Consider the following 7121-nt stretch of genomic DNA (forward strand, 5'->3'; position numbering starts at 1 on the left):
GCAACCGTCCCTATCATCAGCAGCTCCACGACCCCACTATCATCATCACAATCCTTCATCGCCGCCACCTTCTTGTAGTTGTCTTTATTATTTACCTTGATGTTGTACAGCTTGCATCAAATTATTTGTCCATCTTCATTTTGTTATTGTTGTTCATCATCATCATCATCATCATCGTCGTCGTCGTCGTCATGATCATCATGAGCTCTTCTTCTTCTTCTTCTCCTCCTCCTCCTCCACATCGTTCTACCACACATCTTTCTCCGTCATTCATCCCCACTGCCCTATCCTACTCCCGCCAAAACTTCTTCCTGCCTATCTTATCACACCTTCCCCCACTTCCTTTTCTGCCAGCCAGTTTCGTCTTCCCTCTTCCGAATCTCCTTTATCTTTCCAATAATAAATAGCTTCCAATGGTTGTTAATATCTCAAACATTTTTTTCTCAGGGCATTGCAGACGGCCAAGACAGCAGCAGAGAACGCCGGAGTGTGGTGGGGGAGAATGGCCCTGGCATTGATATTAGAATTGAATTTAGAGTTGGTGGTGGTGTGAGCTTTACAGGTTTCGGACTTGAAACTTCGGGGTTCAGGGTTCAATTCCACTTTCCGTCGACTTCCTCATTTATGTTTTCCTTTATTTTATGTTTTTGTTGATATGAATTTATTCAGAGGAGAAAGGGCATTGCTTCATGGCATTCACACGTCCATCCAGACTGGTGACCAATATCTTGTCTTACCAATTTAAGGTGCAACGACAGCTGAAAAATGTAAATAAGAAGGTAGCTGGGACTCAGGTCGTGATGCTTGCAACAAAGTGGACGCCACTATCTAAAAGTACCCAAGGACCGAGTACTGACGATAAAATGGGAGGCGTGTAGGGTCGACCGTACAATACCCATGAATAAATTCCATTGAAGGATTCAGTTTGTCGAAGTTTTACAGGAGCACACATGAAATATATGCATGTGTTTAGTCAGACAATATTGCGAATTATGGCAGAAGTTATAAGTTTCGTAAAGGACTTGTAAGGTCGGTCACATTGCTTTTATTCTTTTTTTGATATACAAATGGGAATGCTCCTGTTTCTTAGGTTATTTTTGTGAAGAGGGAAGCAATTCAGTCAAAGTTGATCGTAGTCAATGTTATTTATTCTGCGAAACCGAATCAAAATGACTGAAGTCAATTTTTATGGATTGCGAATTCAGGGCGGCTGGAAAACTTTTCAGAAAGAGCTTCTTTTGCTGGCAGCAATTGAACAATATCACTGATCACTAATGAAAAAAAATAATTATAGGGACTATAGGGACTGGGACTAAGGTTCTGTGACCCATGAAAATAATGCTTCTGAAAGTGGGCGGGACCACCGCCTGGGGACTGGGAACAAAGTAGGAAGGTAGTGATAGATGCACCTGTATAGTTTTTACCCTTCGTCTCCTATCTAAAGATTAAGAAAAATAATTGTAATATTGTAATAAACTACTTGTTAGCTACAACAATGACATTGGCAAGAAGAAGAAGGAGGAGGAGCAGGAGCAGGAGGAGGAGCAGGAAGAGGAGGAGAAGAACACCACCAACAACAACATTATCACTATACTTCATAATATGTATAAGAAAAAAAGGGAAAAGCAAATATATACTACCTATCCTTCTCATAGTCTTATAATAATGTGGTGCTATGATAAATAGTCACATGCGTCAAACTAATGTTGAGAACTAAATTACATTAGGCTGATATTACATGCATATACACTATAATTGGTGGTACGTTGAATCATAGCAAGGAGCCAATGAAATAGTGCTAGTAAATAAAAAAAGAAGAAGCAATAGTTAACATTTTAAAGATTTAGAAGCACTGTTTTGAAATACGTAATATTTCACGTTATTGGAGGGTCTGCCAGTTGTCGTCCTTGAGTTTCCATACGAATTGTGCCAGAGAAGGGGATTTTTATGTGTTCCTTCTCGTGGATGACTGGAGATATTGAACCAAAGGACACGTGAAAGTATTAGCACTGTATAATATCCTTCAAAATCGCATAAGGGTTATATTGGTGTTGGTATACGACATTTGTGGAAAGGTAGAATCGTCTAAAGGAACAGGTGGGTGGATTCCGATGGTTACATGCTGTGCTATATACTGGGTTGCACAAAATATGGCAAGTTTCTGCAATTGTCTTGTTTAAACTGAGAGATACTACTTCATGCAGAAACAACTAGCTTTAACTTTGCGTTAGTTGAAGGGCTTATAGTATTTATCTCTTGGTGAAAAATGATGTATTAGAAAAAATTTCAGGTTACGTTCCTGATGACTTTTAGCTTATGTACCAGTTTAAGCCACATTACATTTCTTTTCCTGCTTTTACTCCCTTGTTCAATGGGTGGAGTCTTATAGCTTATGAAATAGTTTCTTTCTGAAACCGCTACTACATAGTGCACCATTACAATAAAGTGCCGCCTTTTTATTTTTATTTTTTTAGCTAACCCACTACGAGGCAATGTTAGTGACTTTCCTATTTATAATGACCATGCGGGTTTTAATTATTGACGGGTTGGAGTTTTAATGGATATGAATCCATTCCTAATGAATTTTGAGGAAATCCTTATATTGATAAATGTAATTATAGCAAAAGTTGTATTTGTTGATGCACTCACTAATAGATATCATATGCATAATTATAAGAAATTTAAATTCAGTTAGGTTTGAACCGAATTTTGACACCTAATAGCTAAAGATTTTGTTGTCACAGCTGAATGTAATTTAGTTAAATCAAAAATGTTATCCATTTATTTCCATAAACGAAAGAAAAACGAAGTATTTGATATCCCAATACTTAGAATTCATTTTACTTCAGTTAGTCGTCTATATATCATATTAAGTTATCTATACATACATACATACATAAATACATGAACTAGAGTTTTAGTTGATCCGATTAACGGAAGAGCCTGCTCGTAAAATAAACGTACAAGTGGCTGAGTACTCCAGAAACACGCGTACCCTTAAGGTAGTTCTCACGGAGATTCAGGGTGACCCAGAAAGCGACAAGGTTAGGCTAGCTTTCTGAATTGTACAGGTACTACTCATTTTTGCCAGATGAGTGGACTGCAGCAACGTGAAATAAAGTGTCTTGCTCAAGGACACAACACGTCGCCGGTTTTCGAACTCACAGGCTTACGATCGTGAGCTGAATATCTTAACCACTGAGCCACGCACCCTCACCCTCACGCTCGCGCGCGCACACACACTCAGATGTGTATGTATGTATGTATGTATGTATGTATGTGCGTATACAGTGTGTCCATGAATTGTCTTTTCAATTTGAAAACTTCAGAAAAATATTGAAAAATAAGGATAACTCAGCAGATTTTCATTGGAAAACAAAGGCAAACAATATTTTATTAGAAACATGCGGACACTTCCACCTGGACTCCCCTGGTTGCAAAGGAGTTGATTGAGGGATCTCAACTTTAATAGATACAATAAATTGTGCAAGTTCCTCACTAGTAAAGACAGACTGACAGAAACACACACACACACACACACACACACACACACACACTTGGTGCATTTATATTAAGCTATATCTCTCTAAACCTAGTTTATCGAACTCTAATAGATATTTTCTCTTCACTGATGTGTTTGTCGGTGTGTTTTGTGTAGTACGTATTTATATAGATTGTCCCTTGTAAACCTAAAGCTGTATCTGTCGACACATTCACCAGTGTTCAACACATTAAAATGACATATTTGAATTGTGTGACGTTTCAACCAAATTTTGAGACTTCGTGGCTTATGGTTTTGTTGACATGAGTATATGCAATTTGTGTTCATTAGAATCTGGTTAACAGTTGTTCTGGCTGCATCTTAGTAGTTAACCACTGTATAAAGTCTGAGTATTCATATCATCAGTGTCATTGGGGATCTAAGGTTTTACTGCTAGGACGTCAAGAATAGTATTCTTTATTCTTTTAATAGTCTCATTCGTACGACAGCAGCCATGCTGGAGCACTGCCTTAGCTGATTTTCTTTCAGTTTTGTTGTCACTTTCTGTAGGTCTATGATTGAGTTTGCAGCAACAGATCTTCCCTGAGTGTAACCTTAAATGGTTCGCTGGTCCGCTATCGTCATTAGGAGTTTAACCAATGTTTCAGAAGAGGCCCCACCCAACTACCTATCTACCTACCTACTTACCTCCCTCCCTCCTTATCTATCTACCTACCTACCTACCTGCCTACATACCTACCTACCTACCTACCCACCACCCACCCACCAACTTACATACCTACCCACCCACCAACCAACCTACCTACCTACCTACCTACCTACCTACCTCCCCTCCCCTAACTATTGACTAGTCAGAGTTTAAACGTATTTGAATAGACTCGTATCACGTACACTCACACACACAGTCGCAATTTCACTTCTTGACCATCCTCTCTCTTCATACTCTCTCCCTCTCTTCATACTCTCTCCCTCTCTTCATACTCTCTCCCTCTTCTTTCGGTTGATCATCTTTCACTCTTTCTGTCTGGCTCTTCTCTTTCGCCTCTTTGCCTCTCTGCCATTCCTCTATTTCCCTAAATAATCACATAAATAGACATTAACACATACATCTAGAAAGACACATACAACAACATACTCTCTGATTGATAGTCTTTCTAAAATATCTCTCGCTTTCTCGCTCTGTCACTCTCTCTCTCTCGTTGTCCCCCTCTCTATTTAACTCTCATATTTCATGATTCTAGTCATCCACTCACCCACCCCTAATTCTCATTCTTTCACGCATATTCACTCTGCTTCTCCTATATATTCATATACACTTGCTTCTTTACTCCACTCTCTTCACTTTCTCCATTCTACACCACCTTCTCCGCTCAATTTAAAGTAGGTCACGTATCAATGTGAACAAGTTCACTGGACTTTATCCTCTGGAGATGACGTTCACTGTGACCGGAGATTCTGTCCCTGCTACACCTTTGACCACATCACATGCTTCTAGCTTCACTCTTCTTTTGACGATTTTTTCTTCGGTATTATTTTGATTTCCTCAGTATTTTGCACATCCATTCTTCCTATCTGCCCCCAATCTACCACACCCTCCTCCTCCTGCTGTTACCCATGATCACTTTTCAAACTATCAACTATCACCACCAATTAGTTATGGAAGAATTTTAAAACTCTGTGTGATCTTACCTTGCTCTTACTTGCTGTCCGATCTAAGTTATGAACCGTTTGAAATTTTATAAAGTATTTCTATTTATTTATCATTGTCAATTTCTAGTTTTTCTTTCTTGATTGTTACCTAAATGTAATATAATTTACCTAAATGTAATGTAATTATATATCTCTAAATTATTTCGCATCGACGAGAACGATTATATCGAAACAGTTCGGTGTATGAATATTAAAAGAAAACAACAACTAATTGTTGGAATTGAAATTATATTGAATATCAACAAAAATATTTCACCAAATTGACTAAAATCATGATAGAGACTAAATGTCCAGTAAGATTCCTTTCCCTTGCAAAGAAACTGAACAAGTGGAAAATAAGCTCATAAATGAAGCAGTATATATTCGAGTTTGGACAATAGGCTGGCACAGGAAAATAGAATTGTTTACAGAATAGTCGTTCAGTTAATTAGAAAAGTTGATTGAGTTTATAGGAGTAAATGTTTCACGGTATTTGTTGTGAATCTCTGCGTTCTGAGTTCAAATCCCGCCATGGCGAACTGTACTCTTCATTCTTCCAAAGTTGATAAAATACAGAATCAGTTTACAGCAGTGGATTGCTAGAAAAATTTGAGCATTGGACGAAATGTCTTGCGATAATTGTTCTGGCCTACTGTTCTCTAAGAACAGATCCAGCTTTAATTGAATTTGCTTTTCATCATTATAGGACTGATAAAATAATGAACCAGTCGAGGGCGGTATTTGCCGGAATTGTTGAAACGTAGGATGATATGCCTTGCGGTATTCTTCTCACTGTTTTGGTCCAGAGGAAAGGCAAAGTCGACCTCGGCGGAATTTCAACCCAGAACGTAGCGGCAGACGAAATACCGCTAAGCATTTCGCCCGGTGTGCTAGCGTTTCTTATCTTTTTACTGCCCACAAGGGGCTACACGCAGAGGGGACAAACAGGGACAGACAAACGGATTAAGTCGATTATATCGACCCCAGTGCGTAACTGGTACTTATTTAATCGACCCCGAAAGGATGAGAGGCAAAGTCGACCTCGGCTGAATTTGAACTCAGAACATAGCGGCAGACGAAATACTGCTAAGCATTTCGCCCAGCGCGCCGCCTTGAGACTAGTAAATATTGAAGACTATGAGAAGAAGGTGGAAATTAAAATAGTAATTAACAAGGTGAAGTAATAACATAAAAAAAAAACAGCAAAAAGCAAAACTTCCTTGGCATAGTAATATGCCTAAGAAACAGAGTTGTTAATTAAAATAATCTACGTAAGTTGAAAAATTATGAACCCTGCATAGTAAGCAAAGTCTCGTGGCACAACTAACGGTAGATTTTAATAACAAAAGATACAATATAGACGAGAAACAAAAGTGATTTTATCAAAAGATAAACGGAATCTGAAAGATTAATAGCCAATCATAAAGAATGTAAACATTGGGACAAAACATGGGGTGGGGGTGGGGAATTTCGAAATAAACACAAAAGATATTTTAAATGGTTGGTGAAAGTATGGCAAATTCTAAACAGTTGTATCTGACTTGACCTTGTAAAGATAGAAGAGAAGATGAAGATATATTGATGCTAAATACTCATCCGGAAAGCTTCTGTATTGATGGATTGCCAAGGTGATGGTTGGAAAAAGTGAACTTCCTGCCATAAGAGAATAACTAAATAATTAAATGATATAGTGAATGGCAGAGATCTATTACTGGAATGGGTGACACGTGGTTGGACTAGTTTCTTCTTGAATGACACAAACAAAGGACTAAATTGTCATCAACAGAACCGAATATTTTGAGAGATGAGTGTTGCCAGTAATGCAGTAATGCCGAAGGCAGTAAAAAGTTTAATAGACGAATGTATATATATATATATATATATATATGTGTGTGTGTGTGTGTGTGTGTGTGTGTGTGTGTGTGTGTGT

The sequence above is a fragment of the Octopus bimaculoides genome, chromosome 11, assembly GCF_001194135.2.
Source record: "Octopus bimaculoides isolate UCB-OBI-ISO-001 chromosome 11, ASM119413v2, whole genome shotgun sequence".
Classification (NCBI taxonomy): domain Eukaryota; kingdom Metazoa; phylum Mollusca; class Cephalopoda; order Octopoda; family Octopodidae; genus Octopus; species Octopus bimaculoides.